Source organism: Hesperophylax consimilis, chromosome 21 (assembly GCF_061612785.1).
Source record: "Hesperophylax consimilis isolate HC1 chromosome 21, BYU_Hcon_1.0, whole genome shotgun sequence".
NCBI lineage: Eukaryota > Metazoa > Arthropoda > Insecta > Trichoptera > Limnephilidae > Hesperophylax > Hesperophylax consimilis.
In genome coordinates this window covers 20573032-20589137 of record NC_142856.1, presented here as the reverse complement: position 1 = coordinate 20589137, position 16106 = coordinate 20573032, and the positions used below count along the sequence as shown (strand labels likewise).

Here is a 16106-nt window from a genome sequence, read left to right as displayed (position 1 = left end):
AGAATACGTTTCACGTATCCGCTCCTGACGTATTTGCTCTGCTAGTTTATCAACAAGTCGGCTGTCTTAATCGTTTCTCTTATACTTTTGTATAAAGTGAATAGCCGGTGGCTCTATGGCAGCCTAGATTGGGGTATGCCATGAAGTTAAAGAGAGCGAGAGGAAAATTTGACGAGGGAGTGGAAGGTGGGTAAGTGCCAGGGTATTCAGATCTGGTCATCAAGCAAGGCTAGTGCCATTTCAATCAACTTTTTGACTCTCAATGGTTATCTTTCACACACTTCTTCTAATGCATATTAAGCGTTAATTGTGAGCACTAACAATGAAGTTTGTAAAATTCAGCATAAATAATATAGTAGCAATATTCTACGTAACTGAACGTACGTGAAAGATTCAAATTGTTTTTCTAAATTTATTTCATAATATGTCGAATGATTGATTGCTAACTCCCTGAAATAAAACATTATATTATTTTCGTAAGGAAATGTCGTTTTTTACAGATTCCACACATTAAATCTGTTTTCCCTGCCAAGCTGCCACATACAGAAACGCTATAAAAAAACGGATGCCCCAACCAATATTACCGAATATGAATGTTTCTCTAAAGCATGGTTCTCCCCCGAAGAACACGTATACCTACATACTCGGTGGTGGAAGTGGAATATATGGAGGGAATATAAAAAATACACAAAGGGGTTGCGGTTCCAGCGATCGTTGCGTGGCCTTATTATGCTAATTTTATGGAATTGTTTTGCTATCCCGAAAATTTTGCCAGAAGGAGAATAACGCAAGGAACCATAGTTGTACCCTTTCTATTTATATTGTAGAAATGCGTACTAAGTTATTCCTAGATATGTTTAATAAAAAAAACCCTATATAACGCTATAGTTTTACGATCTCACGATCCTGAAGGACGATTGGTCAGTGGAGAGTGTATATTTTTGTTTTTGATATTTAAAGCAAATAGCTCAAGAATTGATGTTGCGTTCACTCCGGATTAGTGCTATTCCTGCATTGGAGAAAACATGATGATTTATTAAAGTTCTGGTAAAATTATTCGTATTCCTGACAAAACGGAATTGCAGGCCTTTATCGAATGCATAGACAGATTTCCTATAAGTAAAACTCCAATGTGTTATGAGGACGTCAGAACACGTGGTTATTAAAGTTTTAGGTTTTTCGCAATTCGTTATTATATAACAATAGGATAAGCAAATCTGCATGAACATCTGTTCCGATATATATGATGAAACTACAAATAGTCTGTTATGAAATGTAATGCTATCACATTATTGACAAGATCTTATTAAATCAGCCATTCTCATTTTTCTCCGTATGACAGAGCAAATTGTATAATTTTCCAATATCGGAGTTTGACATTCAAAAGTTTTTGCTGAAACTAAAAACAGATTTTCTTCATCATAGTTAATACCATTGGGTAAAACCCTTTATCAAAAAAGTAATAAGAGACGTTTACACTTAGCGTTTACTAGGCAATATTTTTAATATTTGCTTTATCTCTCGCAGAAGACCATAATCAGATCAAATTATGCAAAGCCTTGGCTCGAACAATTATATATTATTAGTCTACTTTTTCTTAAAGTTACGTCGTCAATAGCATATGCATAGGCTTTCGTAACAGCATGGATATAAAATCCACACACTTCCCTTTTAACACTATATTAGCATAAACTACATAATACAATTTACTTTCCACAAAACCTCGCGAGTAAGGTTAAGCTAATAAATTCCGAATTAAAAGTATTTCCGTTACATTTTTTAGCTTTGTTCCCAGACTTTAATTATAAATTACCCCGGGGAGTAATTCAATTTACCCCGCGGACCTTTTCGTCCTTTTTGGGTTTTTTATTCGTTTTTTCTGCAGTTGACCACGGCCCATAACAGGCATTAAGGATTTATGTAATAAAATACGGCGGTCGTTAGTCACTACCTAGACACATTGGAAAATCGTCCCTCCCATAAACATTTTCCGCTTGGGGTAATCTGAAAAAATGAAAATAAAAAGGGAGCCGGAGATGACCCCGCTACACCCCTGCTTGCCTTGTGCGATATTCTCCTACTCGAAATAAGGGAGGAATGTGGCTTGAATTTATAAGGGATCATCCGTTTTTTGTTGTTGTAAATGTTCTAAAAATAGAAAATTTCCAAAGTTTCTTACAAAATGTATGTTAATTAATAGCAGCCCACAGCGGTAATAACCGATAAATCGACAGGTAAAGAGTAGGTAGGTTTGTTTGTCGTTATAATAGATTTGTATTTCACAATTTATTTATTGTATTCTTGACAGGCTAGGATGCCAAACAAAACGTTTGTAACCATGTTGGTCTTCCGACGACCCCATGTATTATTATTATCTGTATTATTTGATTTTAATTTTTTAATAGAAATTCCAATTATTCAGTCAATTATTAATGGTAACTTATGTACGTGAAATACGTATAAATACGTAATATAATAAAATGATATACCAAGTATTCAAGCTAATATAAGGATAGTAATTTTGGGTACTTTAACACCCACAGGGCATTTATACAACGGCGAAAACCCTACGAGCTACATTTTTGTGAATTTTACTGTTCAGAGGTTCCATATACTCGTAGAATAGTCTTCAAAGTACAACACGGCAAAGTAAATTTTACTGATTAAGGCATTTTTAATTGCGAAATTTTTTTTTAGGTTATTTCAAAAAACCAAATATCTGATAATTAAATCAAGCTTTGCAATTTTACTCAATTCACAACTCTCCCATAAATATAAATGGAATTGAATTATTTCTCATGAAAATTTCAGGAAACAAATAAGCACTTTTATATAAAATTATTTATAAATGTTCGTTTTCGAAGTTCAGTGAAATCTTGCTAGTAAGCAACATTTTCAGCTTACTGTGGTGGTAGTATAGATTTTCAAATATTGTCAGTTTATTCGTAACCCGGGAATGTTTGTCTTTCTTTTTTTTTTTTTTTTTAAAAGGAGTTCTATGAAAAGTTTTTGCCATAGTCGTTACAGTGGAAAAGATGGTGGAATCGAGTAGATTTAACATCGACACCGGTTGACATTGGTGGGTAATCTATGAAATTATCCAGTAATTTCAAAGTACAAGAATATCATTGATAGTTCTCCTTGTATGCTCACGAAATACATTATTAATGTACAGTAAGGACGAAACTTGTTCGCAATAAAAGCCCCATTACAGTAAATTCATTTATCATTCAGACATATATATGTTTTCCTTATCAACATACCACACGCAGCTTCAGGAAAGCTAGAAGCAAGACGAAAGTTTCGAAGAAATATTGCTGAAGGAAAACATTGACAGAATTAAATGAGCAAGTTCAAAATTGGTAGCGATTTCAGGACTGAGAAAAGAACTGAACAATCGAAAATTCAAGCTATAATCGTAAATATTTATATATTTTTATTTATTTATTTTATAAGCATATTAATAGCTTAAGATATTAATCGTAGGGTAGGTATATTGCGAACATTAAAAAGGCAACGAAAATTGATTAAAAAATGTTTTTATGCAACTGTAGCAGAATTATTATTGCAACACTGATTTTTCATGGACCCAAAAGATCTGGACGAAGCAATTCGAGAACAATTTGAAGCCGCAGGGTGAAGGGGGAGATGTATAGAAATGTTGAAACCTACTTAATTAATTTAGCTGTATTAATAACTCAAAATAAAATAATAATAGCTCATTATGCAATTCAAATCAGTTGAAAAGATGGCTGCCAGAAAATTGTTTGTCCCGTTCTCGTTCCTATACCAGTCATACGATTTTGCTGAAAATTTCAAAGTTTGTTTTTATTAGTACCAGGAGTGCTTAGAGAGTGGTTTTGAATGATAGAAAAAGTAAGGGACGCTCGAGAAAGACCTAACGCATTATCTCTGCATGTGACCGAGATACGGAGTCGAATTAAAATTGACATAATGTAGTTTTTAACAGTAACAATGTGGATTTCATGATACCACATGAAGTGAACGAAAAAAATGTACTGTAGAATTCACAATCTATTATATAATATAATTTAATGACACGAGAAATTCTTTGCAATAGTTCCTTCCCTTTACCAATAGCCAATTCTGAATATTTTTTATATAAAGATGTTCAGTTTCCGATTTTCCGGTATCTATATTGAGTGAATTGAATATCTTGGGAGCAATATAGAAAAATTGTCGCTGGGCAAATGCTGTTTTTGTTGGAGGAATTACACATTTTAGATGTGACGAGTAGCGCGTATGAATCTTTTGTTGTGTTTTTTGATGATATTTTTTTCCATATGTATATAAGAATAGTCTTAAAGTATAATTGACGAATATCTAGGATTATTAATTTTTTAAATAGTGGCTCTGATGGGTGTGATGGGTGACATTTGATAATTATCCTATAGTTTTTGAGTTAAAATCAAGGGACGGAGAATTGAAGATGCAGAATTGAAGATGTGAGTGAAACTTTCTTCTAAAAGTCTTGTTTAAAAAAATAATATAAAAATACCCACATCTTCATAACAATATTATAATGCTTAAAACTGCTTTGTAACATTTAAAAATCTAACGCCATGAGTGAGATACATACATAGCGTATACCAACATGTTCTACGTACTTACCTACTACGTAAACCAGTTTGTTCGGTATGCTATTATAATTATGATAAAATATTGTATTGAGTTGAATATGTGGTGTATTTCAGTCAGTTCTTTCAACCGGGGGCGTAGCTCAGATGGTAGAGCGCTCGCTTAGCATGTGAGAGGTACCGGGATCGATACCCGGCGCCTCCAAAACCTCTCTTTTAAATATTTACATCAAAAGGATGCGCACATCACCTTGAACTTCGTAAAGAGCAATCGTTGTAAAATAGTTGTAAAGCGTAAATGGTCGTCATATTTGTTATTTACCGAACTTTGCATTATATTTCGAAAATGTATCGGTAACGTTGAAATGTTATATCGTCGTAGTTCTCGGATAAAACTTACTAAATATTGCTTATTGTTAAGAACCTATTTAAATTATTCGTTATCCGGTTACAAACGGGATTACAGTCCCTTAACGGATGAATTGATGGGTTATTTATTGTTATCAAGTTTAATTTGTAGAACTCCAATTGGTTGTTCTTTTATACACTCAATAGTATTATTATTAAATTTACAAAAAACACCTATATAATAGTAATTAATTACAGTTTGACACAGTTTGATAATGCCTTCAGAGGGCGAAACAGCTGTCACGCAGCACAGCAGAACTTGTTTTATAATAAACTGTTATTTCGTAAATTTAATAATAATACTATTGAATATATAAAAGAAAAAAACAAAAAATTATAGGTTATTTGATTAAAACTATAATTAAAATACCCAATGAATTGTCACGATGTCGGAATACATGTTTTCATAAAAATCCTAACATTTTCGCATTTCGTTATTATATATTAATAAGACAATCGCAGGAGCATGAACACGTATTTCGATACTATTACAAATTTAATAAAAGTTTATCAGGAAGTGACCTGCAGTCCCGTTTTTAACCTGATTACAAAAAATATGAAGAGATTTTTAATAAATCAGCGATACTCATTTTTATCCGTTCTAGATATATAAATAACAAGTATTGAGATATCTAAATTGAATGTCAGAGAAATAATCTTATTGAATGCTTTTACTAATCGTAATTCAATGTTTATGTGACATACTACTAATCATTGAAGCCAATATTAGGGACTTTCGAGTTAAAATTCAGGATCTTAGCCATGCCTGGGCTCTGCTCTAACCACTGAGCTAATTCGACCCTATTTACATCGGTCATATCCTGGGAGTCGCTAATATTGTCTATTAAAGATTGCAATTGAAGGTTATATTCGTTAAGGTAATAAAAAAATAAAAACACCACTATAAAAGCGAATGAGCGAAGAAAAGAGTGTAAGGATAGTATATGACGCAAATGTGAATGGTAGTTGAAGTCGGGGACGCCCGAGGAAGACATGCCGCGGTCAAGTGAATCAGATACTCGAGTCGGGCCATGTCAAGAGTCAGAATAATATAAGAGTATGTATGAGTGAATATACGAATGTGAATGAGGCAAGGAGTATGTGCCAAGGCAGAGTTGTTTGGCGGTCCTTCCTCTCTGCCTACCCTTCAGGGAAACGGCGAGTTCGTTAGTCAGTTAGTTATTACAAAATAAACTCTTCGCTTAAAAAATAGTATCAAGTATTCGTTTAAAAAAATAAACCAACATTTTAAAGATTCATAACTTATTTGAGCTGGTACGTGAACCTAACTGCAAGAGGTAAATCTTAGCACGGTGTCATTGATGTAATTACTCTATGCACGGAGTTCATTAAATTCCCTGTCGATTCAAGAACAATAAAGTCAAAAGAATCAACAAAAGATATTCAGAAATACCATTTCCAGTTTCCCACATTGGCTTAGCTGCTTAAATGATACATAGAATAATGGGGTAGGTACGTTCCGCATCCCCTAGTCACCCCCCGCGGCGCAATGTTACCCCAACCAAAGTTTTATTATTTTGAATTTTGTCATCGTAAAAGCTTTTGAATTTTTACCGCCCGATAATAATGATTTTGTGGTGAAAATAAACAATAAATTTTACGTTGAAACTTAAACCTACTAGCAGTAAAACATTTCATTACAAATCGACAGATAACATTCAGAGAGGTAGATACTGCAAATTTCGTCCAGGTGAAATACCTACACCCGGAATAAAAATGTTGCATTCAACAGTTTTAGCCATTTCGGTGACCAGATCTGAATAGCTAGGTACTCATAAATTGAAGTACCAATGGGTGATGTAAATAAAAAAATAAAATATTTTGTAATTATTTAAAAATAATGCCAAATAATTATAAGCAATAATCAGTCGCCTGAAATACTAATACAAATTGAAAATATCTCCCGAGTAAAAATAAATGCCGCCAACGGGAATTGAATCCGTGCTTTCTGATGATTCACTTTATTTTATTTTTATATTATTATTTTTACTTCGGAGATATTTTCAATTTGTATTAGTATTTCAGTCGACTAATTATTACTTATAATTATTTGTTATCCTTTATGCTATGCATAAAACCTTGTCTTATAAACATTAGTTTATCACTAAAAAAATAAAAAGGAATGCTATTTCAAACCTATAAAAAATACTTGCTAGTTCAAAATTTATTATTTACTAATTTCTATTCGAATGTAATTTTATTGCATAATGCGGTAAATAAAGTTTTTTTTAAATAATAAACTGAAATTTAATATGTGCATGTATGTGGTAGTTAGTCCCGGAATTAAAAGAGTCTAAGATGTTTATTATAATATACAAAATATTGTACGGGGTAAGTTTTTGTTTGTGCATTGGTTAGGGGTTTAATGCTTCCTATTTTACGACCAAAACTGCATGGCTCCGCCATCTCGCGACCGCAAATTGAATTGCCGAAGCTCGCATAAAGACCCCGACCAAAGCTCGACAGCCGCGGGTGCTTTTATAATAATAGTAATCATAAAGAAACTTAATTCGATTCCCATTTGATGCGATTAAACAGCTGGGAAGATAATCGCTTTGAGTTGGGATTTATTGGTCTTTTTTTTTTGCTTCTTATTTTGACGAGAATTACTTCCGTGTTCATTTTCAAGCTTACTTGTTTTCACAATCTTCTTAACTGTAAAACTAAATATTTTTTGAACGGTGGGATATCATTAAATTTATTATATTGTATCCAGAATTTTTATTCCATATATAGAAACTATTTTCAGACTTCAACGAATCAACCCTTCTTATTTTTAATAAATACAACTTTGAGTTTAGTTACATTATTTAGGAATAATACTTTATTTTGGTATGCGTTTGACAAGTAGCCTTTTTGTGCTAATGTGTTAACTATCGATACTTCCAGGTTTCGCACGTACTTTTTTCTTACTAATCATTTTTTTTAATAAATAAATAAATCTGCATTGGTTTATTTTAATCAATTACATCTCACATTAAATTATCAAAGATATTTTTGATTGATTCATACTTCATACTGCACGAGAATAAATTCGTTTCAATGATTACGATTCAATCAATTTGGGTAAATGGGTCCCCCTTAAAGAGTGGAATAAATTCGGTACAATCAGTGCATTGAGCATTGTTCGCGATCATCGACTGCTTAAAATCATTTGTGGTTTGGCTAATTGAATTTTTGTTATGTCGAATTATTATTTTCTCTTGCTATGATCTAGTGCTATGGTCCAAGCGTAATTTTAGTCCCAACAGAGAGGCTGGGTACTGAGAATAATTATTTGTGATTTTATAAATGTGGTTTTATAAAGGCGTAGTGGAGTTTTACAGGTGTTATTGAGAAATATTTTGTGGAAAAACAGCCAAGACTTAATAATAAACAGATTAAAAAGTCTGCAGTAGAATGATTCCAAGAATTTTTTTTACACTTTTGCCTCTTTTGATGAATAAAAACAGTTTGAAATCTTTATCAAATGATCATAACAACATATTAAAAAACAAAATGGAGCACTATGGATTAAAAAGTGCCATCACGTGATGTGTGCAATTGCAGTTATCGAAAATATAAACGCCTTAATTGAAACATTCTGTAGATTGTGATCTGAGCCTTCGATAACTTTTAATACCGCATCCATTTTATCAATTTGCGAATCTGCGAGCGACTCATCCCTCATTGCAAAACAATTCCACTTGTATCGACCATATTTGTAATTGAATTTGTGTAAACCTCTCCGATTTGTTATAATTCAATATGGCCGACTCGGGTTCCGCCGAAATCGCGGTCCGCATCACTTGCTCAGCAAATTGTTTCATAACCTGATTACAATTCGCGGGAGGGGGCTGGCTGGGGGCTGCGAACCCCCGGTACGCCACTGCTCTCTCTACCATCCCTCATCCCCCATCATACTACCCCATACAACCCTACCATCCGTCGTCTGAAGAACCTCAAACGGTTTCGAAGTTACGATATATTCGACGATATTAGAATTCGGCATACAGGTTGATAAAGGCAGAATCGATTCAATTTGGGAAGCGGTATGGGTACCGCCAGATAACCAACACCTCTGCAATAGGTCATCCCAAGTGGTTGGCTACGTTAGGCGACTTAGCAATGGTGCCGGGTTCATGAGTGAATCTTGTCCCGGTCTTGGTGGCCGATGCTTCTGTCCATCCGTGGCGGGACGGATCGAAAGATGCTGGTTGGTGGAAACTTTCTCCAGACCACTCTTACCTCAGAACCGTGCACCGCATTAGCTGGGTTGGAATCATACGTCGCACACTAACACTAAGGACGGGTTGTTTCGGAGAATTTGAACAATTCATCAAATTTCAACGTTCATTTTCGGGTTCTGTGAAAGTCCTATTAAAGTTCTGTTATTATATCATTGTAGGCTAATTGCTTGACAAAACTGAAATAAAAAACAACTTGAAAAAATCTTTCACAGAACTTGTAAATGAACGTTGAAATTTGATGAATTGTTCAAATTCTCCGAAACAACCCGTCCTAAGGTTCCTACCAAACCGTCATACCCTTTTCCTTCCCAGATCATCCTTTCCTTTTTTACTTAAAAATACATGACAGTCTTTGAGAGAAATTATTTTCCTTAGTGCCTCTTCAGTGAACTCTTTGTTCTGTAAAAAACGAGTGCTGTCACGCTACGAGTAATGTTATAAAAAACTAGTGAAACCAATTTTGACAGTATGTATTTTTTATTTTTGAAAGTTTTTTTGGTATTTTTTTTTCTCTCATCTGAATATCGCACAATGGTCACCAAACAATAAAGGCATTTCAATAAAGAACCTTTTGATTCTGGATGATGGTGTTTTAGCACAGAAACTAAGAGTATCTACCCCTCCAGAACGTGCTACCAATATACCTACCACATACTTTTTACATTAATTAGATTTGAAATAAAATAGGTATATAAAGAATTACATGGAGTTCTAGTAATTTAAAACAAGAAAAAACAACTCACATTTGCTAATCTTACATTCGTCAAAAATGTATTCAGATTATTATTATCAAGCTCATGGTATTAGAATATTTACAGTATTTCTTAAATATACCAATTAGAATTAAATAACCATTTTCTACCAATTTCTACAATAAAATATATAAATTAGGTAGTTGGTACCACAAAACTGCAAAATGTTTACCATGCTACAAAAGCTACCTCTCATTGCTCATTGGACTACTTGCAAAATATTTGAAAAATAATCATACATATAAATTCGCATACGTGAAAAATATTTGAGAGCACGCGTGTAATGCCAAATATCGAAATACGTTTTGCGAATTTCTTCCATTGCCAAAACATCAATTTAGCCGATTTGCAATAGCTTAACTCTGATAAAATCCACCAAATACCTACTTACATAACCTAACACTATCTCTGTATACCTTTTTATTAACTACACATTATTTAACTTTTCACAGCCTCTAAATTTAACATAAAAAGTATTAATTTTTTATCATATAATTAATTTCTACCTACCGTAAACATTTTATCATATAATTAATTTTTACCTACCGTAAACTGTTTATAATACTATGAATTTTAACTTACCGTTAACTTTTTATCATATTATGAATTTCTACCTAGCGTAAACTTTTTATCATATTAGGGATTTCTACCGTAAACTTTTTATCATATTAGGGATTTCTACCGTAAACTTTTTATCATATTAGGGATTTCTACCGTAAACTTTTTATCATATTAGGGATTTCTACCGTAAACTTTTTTTGGTTTTGTAAGTTTTTACAAGTTTTTCAGGACAGTGAATACAAGGACTGTAAAACCCTGGGTTCCTCGGAAAAAATGGATATTGCTAATTTATTAAGAATCTTTTCAAATTATGTCAAATCTTTTCAAAGAATGCAAGCCGTTTTCCTATAAAATTTTAGTAAATTCCCAATATATCGGAATACGTGTTTATACTGTTTATGCACCTGCATTTGCCCCGATAATATATAATATCGAAATGCGAAAATATTAGGACTTTGTGATAATACATTAGTATTTTATTAAAAGTTTATTAGGATACCTATAAATTCATTCGTTAAGGGCCTGCAATCTCGTTTTTAATCGCATTTCCAATAATTTAACGAGATTCTTAATAAATTAGCAATACTCATTTTTCTCCGCGTGCTTGAGATTGTGTGAGGTATCAAAAACTCATGAACGGTGCGATTAAGCGACATAAAATATTAACAGAATTTTTTGTTTTCAATGTTCAGGTCAGTGCCACTATTTGCAGTTGTCAACGGAATTTAATCATCATTGAAAAAAAAATTTAAAGTAGAGATGTGAATTTCGAACGAGCCAGATAGTAACTAAAAAGGCACTAAAATTTTATTAAATTCTGTGACATTACTTTAAATAATTTTTAAGTCAACAATAATTACAATATCGATCTTCTTTGCACATGAACAAGTTGGGTAGGTACCCACTCCGGATGAGTAAAAAGTCCACCAGTGACGGCACGCGGCCCAATTGTCACGGGATTAAGTTGTCACACCCAAAAAACGGAGGGTTTTTCTAATGGATGTTTTAATTATTATGTTAAAAATAGGGGTCATTCGGGAAAGGATAATCCCCCTCCCGACTCCCCCCGATCCTGGCACACGTGGAGGACACGTGTAATAGATGATTTCATAGATAACGAGCGATCGAGAGGAAAATAAATGTGTAGATAGATTGGTTGGTTAAGTGTCCAAAAAAAGCAAAAAAAAATGCTTAGCTTAATTATTAAGTGGATCCAGAATGGTTTACCATTTTACCAGATTACCATTCGGGCGACGTTGTGCTATATCTGTCACCAACGTTTCCGTCTTCATAAAACTCGTTCTATCTATTATTGTCAGGTATGAATAATAAACAGAGTTAGGAAGAGAAAGCACCAAGCTTTACAACTATATTTAAAAATTTATCATAGAAACTCCAGTGTAAATCTAAAAAAAATCTATAAAACAGAAAACAGTTCACCCGTTTGAAGTAAAAAAGCCAATTTAAAAAATACATTTATATGTAAGTGATAGTAACCTTTATTATGCGTTTGATGTAAATACGTTTTTAGTTTCTTATGAAGTGATACTTAAGTTTGCAAGAATAAAACTATCGGTCAGCAATTTTGGTAACTTTAACCATATTTCCGTTAAAATTTTTTGTATTTTTCATTGCGTGTGTGAGCTTGTAAACTCAAAATATGATATACTTCTTCATCTTTTTTTCAAAACTAGTATTACATTATGGGATCAAATCAAAATCATTATTTTTTACAGACCCGACACAAAATCTGCACATAAATAATATTGTAAATATATCATAATTTAAACAAAAATAACATATCATTGAAAATTAACATAATTAAAAGCCGATGATCTAGATGTGATTTTATTTACAATATTTCCACAATTCACTCCATAATTCAATCACAGAATCTTTCTTACATTTCATCGGCTTCCTGGAAGAAGTCACTAACAATATTTGGATGCCTATATAATCGATTTTCAATTACCTTGATTTAGCTATATCCAAGATGTAATAATAATTTCATCTGATTTTGGGTGGAAATTAAACTTGTTGTTTTATTAAAATTTGTAGGAAAAAAACAGCACTGTAATGAAAATAATTTATGTCTGGCGTGATGTTACCAAAATTTTAGTGAGCATTTTATGTGCATTTCTACACTTTATCCCACTGTCAAAAGTCATTAAAATATATTAGTGATTTTTTTTAACAGTGATTATAATATGCACTTAGATACCAACTATTAACTCAAAACGACTTATTTACTGGATAAAATACATGACAAAAGATTGTGACTTCTAAACCAGTTTTGATAAAAAAGGCACTAAACCGAGGAGACAAGATTTTTTAAATTATTTACAAAAATCAATATCCATGCCTACATTCGGCAATCGGAAAATTATTAAATGGTTTTATTGAAAACCTAATTTTTCATTTCGTTACCCCTATTTCCGGACTGGCCTATTACTATACTACATAGACACATTTTACTCGGGATACTAGATAATACAAAATACTTTTGTTTTCAGCTTTGTTCAATTCCTTAGTTAGGAGTAGACTTGAAAGTGGGTCGGTAATTTGTCTAGTAAAGTAATGTCAGGAATTGAGTCGAAACCAGGCAAAGCATTCTCTCATATTAGAGAGAGTTCAGAAGAAATTCCTGAGATTTCTCTACATGAGGGAGTATGGTTACTACCCGCGGCCCTATCTTCTTTTTTGGGTAGACTCGGAATGAACCAGCTATGGGTCAGAAGGGATGTGCACATTGCTACACATTTCTTCGGACTGATAAGTGGATGGTTTGAAAACTCGGTTATCATGGAAAGCATTCATTTCTAGGTTCCCGATGGTTATCTCCCTGCCTTCAGGACTAACTTGTCACGGGTCATGCCTGTGGTGATAGCAGTCTTACTATTGAACTTAATCAATTAGGATATCGACATTTTAGTGTCAATTAAGCTGCATTTATAGGCAAGCTCTGTTTTTAATAGTAAAATATATATTTTTGCATTTTTCTGAATCAGTTTATTTAAAAACGCATTAAGATTAACAATTTTGTAACGTTTTTAAAATTAATAAATAAAATGAATTGAAGAGACTAATATCTGCTTTAAGAATAGTGACATCTCAATAATTATTTTCATATTTCCTCTAGCATTATCTTCAATACTATAAAAAAAATCAAAAACATTATTTATCCTATTTTATATAATATGAACGACGTCGATCACGTGTCGCATATTGTCCCGCTAAGCATTGAACAAAGGGTATATTTCTTGACTCCCCCGCCCGTCATTGTTGATATAAATATCGCGTATAACGGCATAATAGCGTTATTAAAATAATAATTTGATGTGTCAATTGCAATGACTTATTATTGTGCTTCGTAATGTGATATGAAATTGCGCACTGCAATAAAAAATATCATAAGCGCAAAATGGAGTTACTTTGAGAGTGAGATTTTCATAATTCAAATTTTTGTACTTCGCATGATGAATTTTTACTTATGTGCTTTCCAATTAGAATTATTACTACATGAAATCATAGAAATGTAGGCATTTTAGTCGTTCAAAAACGTCAAGATTTCTAACTAAAAACTTGATGAACTTTGTTGAAAAAAGGTTCAATCTTGTCAATTTGCTTTCAAGTGTCGAGTTGATCAACTTAAATTTAATAGTCTGAACCCGCTATAACACCAATATCCCAACAGCTTTAGGTGTTTTGTAAAAGCTTTTGAGAAAGGAGAGTTCACAATCTCAAACGTAAGTTTTCTTTTGGGGTAGTAATCTTAAAACCTACAGAAATGGGTACTAAATACTATGTTTATAAAATTTTCTATTATTTGCATAAAAAATCTGTTTGCATACATGGTATAGATATTTTCTTCGTTGAATTAATTCATGCCTAAATATCACGGAATAAAGAAGACCACAACAAATGCTTTTTGGGCGTGCTTCGTGATCCAAAAGTTTAGTTTAGCCAATCGGGCGTTAAATTTCAAACACATTCATTGTGTCATTATGAAATTCAAATGGGATTGCGGTATCCAATGTCAGGCAAGTGTAAGAGAGATAGAGTTAGTTGAAGCATTGGTTTTCATTCAAATTTACATGAATGCATTTCTAGTGTGTATTATCTATTCTGTGCTTATTACGAAGATTCAAAGCCTAAAAAGCATGTTAAGAGTAAAGGAACGCATTAGGAATTAAAAATGAATGTTCCTACCTGCCTTGATTAAAACACAATATTTTGTTTGGTAATATGAGAGTGCGTGATATTCTTGTTTTTTTATTCACTTGGAAATAATGGATTTTGACAAAAGTTTAAAAAAAAAATCTGATAATCTGAAAGACGAATGGTCTCATCATGGTGACCTCCGTTTTCTTTCACGTCTGTACACCAATAAAATGATTGTTTTTAAATTTTGTATTTTTTGAAAATCCAAAGTAACATCATTTTACCCATGGTTATCCACATCGAATGGACCAATGACAGCAGTCTTACAGATCTGTCGCTCTACCCGACGAGATCGCGTGGCGATTGAGCGTTTTAATATCCCCTCCACGTGGCGGTCGCGTGGCATCCACGCGCAACGCGATTCAACTGTTTTTTAGCACCCCTCCCACCACGCCACTAGTGCGGTCTAACCCCACCTTACGACGGGACAAAGTGTGTGAACTGCAAAATGTTACGACTGGTGGCGATTTGGATGCCAATAAAAAATGGCTTATGCGTGTTTTATTTTTATTGTTAGGTTTGACGGGTCAATTAGTTTGTTGAAATATTGACACAGGAATAATGATTTGGCGAAAACTATAGACTTGATCATATGATTTGTCATAAATTATTAACTAAGTAAATAAATAATAATAATAATATATTATGTACATACTTACGCAGCATCACTTTCACTGGTCAAACGGATTATACATATAGTTTTGTATTATTGATCGAAGAGCCTGTGGATGCAATCTATTAGCCATAAGTTGTTTTAATAGTTTGACTGGTGTGTAGTTAGTAATAAGATAGAGCATTGTAAAAAGAGGTAATTTTTTTAAAAACGACGGTACACAATCATACAAATATTACTATAAAATAAAAATAATATATTTCTATTTTATTTTTATGCTGACGAAAATGCGACATGTTTGTTTTTATTCGTGAATTCGGCGGGGTTGACGTCACGCCGGGCGAGGCGACGTTGGTGGCAGCCGTCTTAACATATATTAGCGTTTTCTATGTCGTAATGACGTTGTAGCCAGTTGGAACCTTTTCGGAATGTGTAATTTATTTATTATATGAATTAAAATGTTAAAAATATATAGTTTTAGTAAAATAATCATAATCAGAAAAATAAACTTTTAATCTTACACACATTTTTGACGGTATTTATAATTTTAAAAAGTACCCCATTGGTAATAACATAGTTGCCACCGGCTCCAGACGATTCTGAGCAGTTGGGACTTTTGTGCATATTCAAACAAAAATAAATAAAAACGTAACAGGTTTACACAATTCATACATTTTTAAAATTTTATTTATATATAGAATAT

The 16106-nt window shown here is 32.9% G+C and overlaps 1 non-coding gene across 1 annotated transcript; it reads left to right on the top strand.

Moving 5' to 3' along the window:
• Positions 1 to 4730: 4730 nt before the first annotated feature.
• On the top strand, positions 4731 to 4803 carry TRNAA-AGC (transfer RNA alanine (anticodon AGC)). The gene has a single exon. It is a non-coding gene; the product is annotated as a tRNA-Ala (tRNA).
• Positions 4804 to 16106: the final 11303 nt, after the last annotated feature.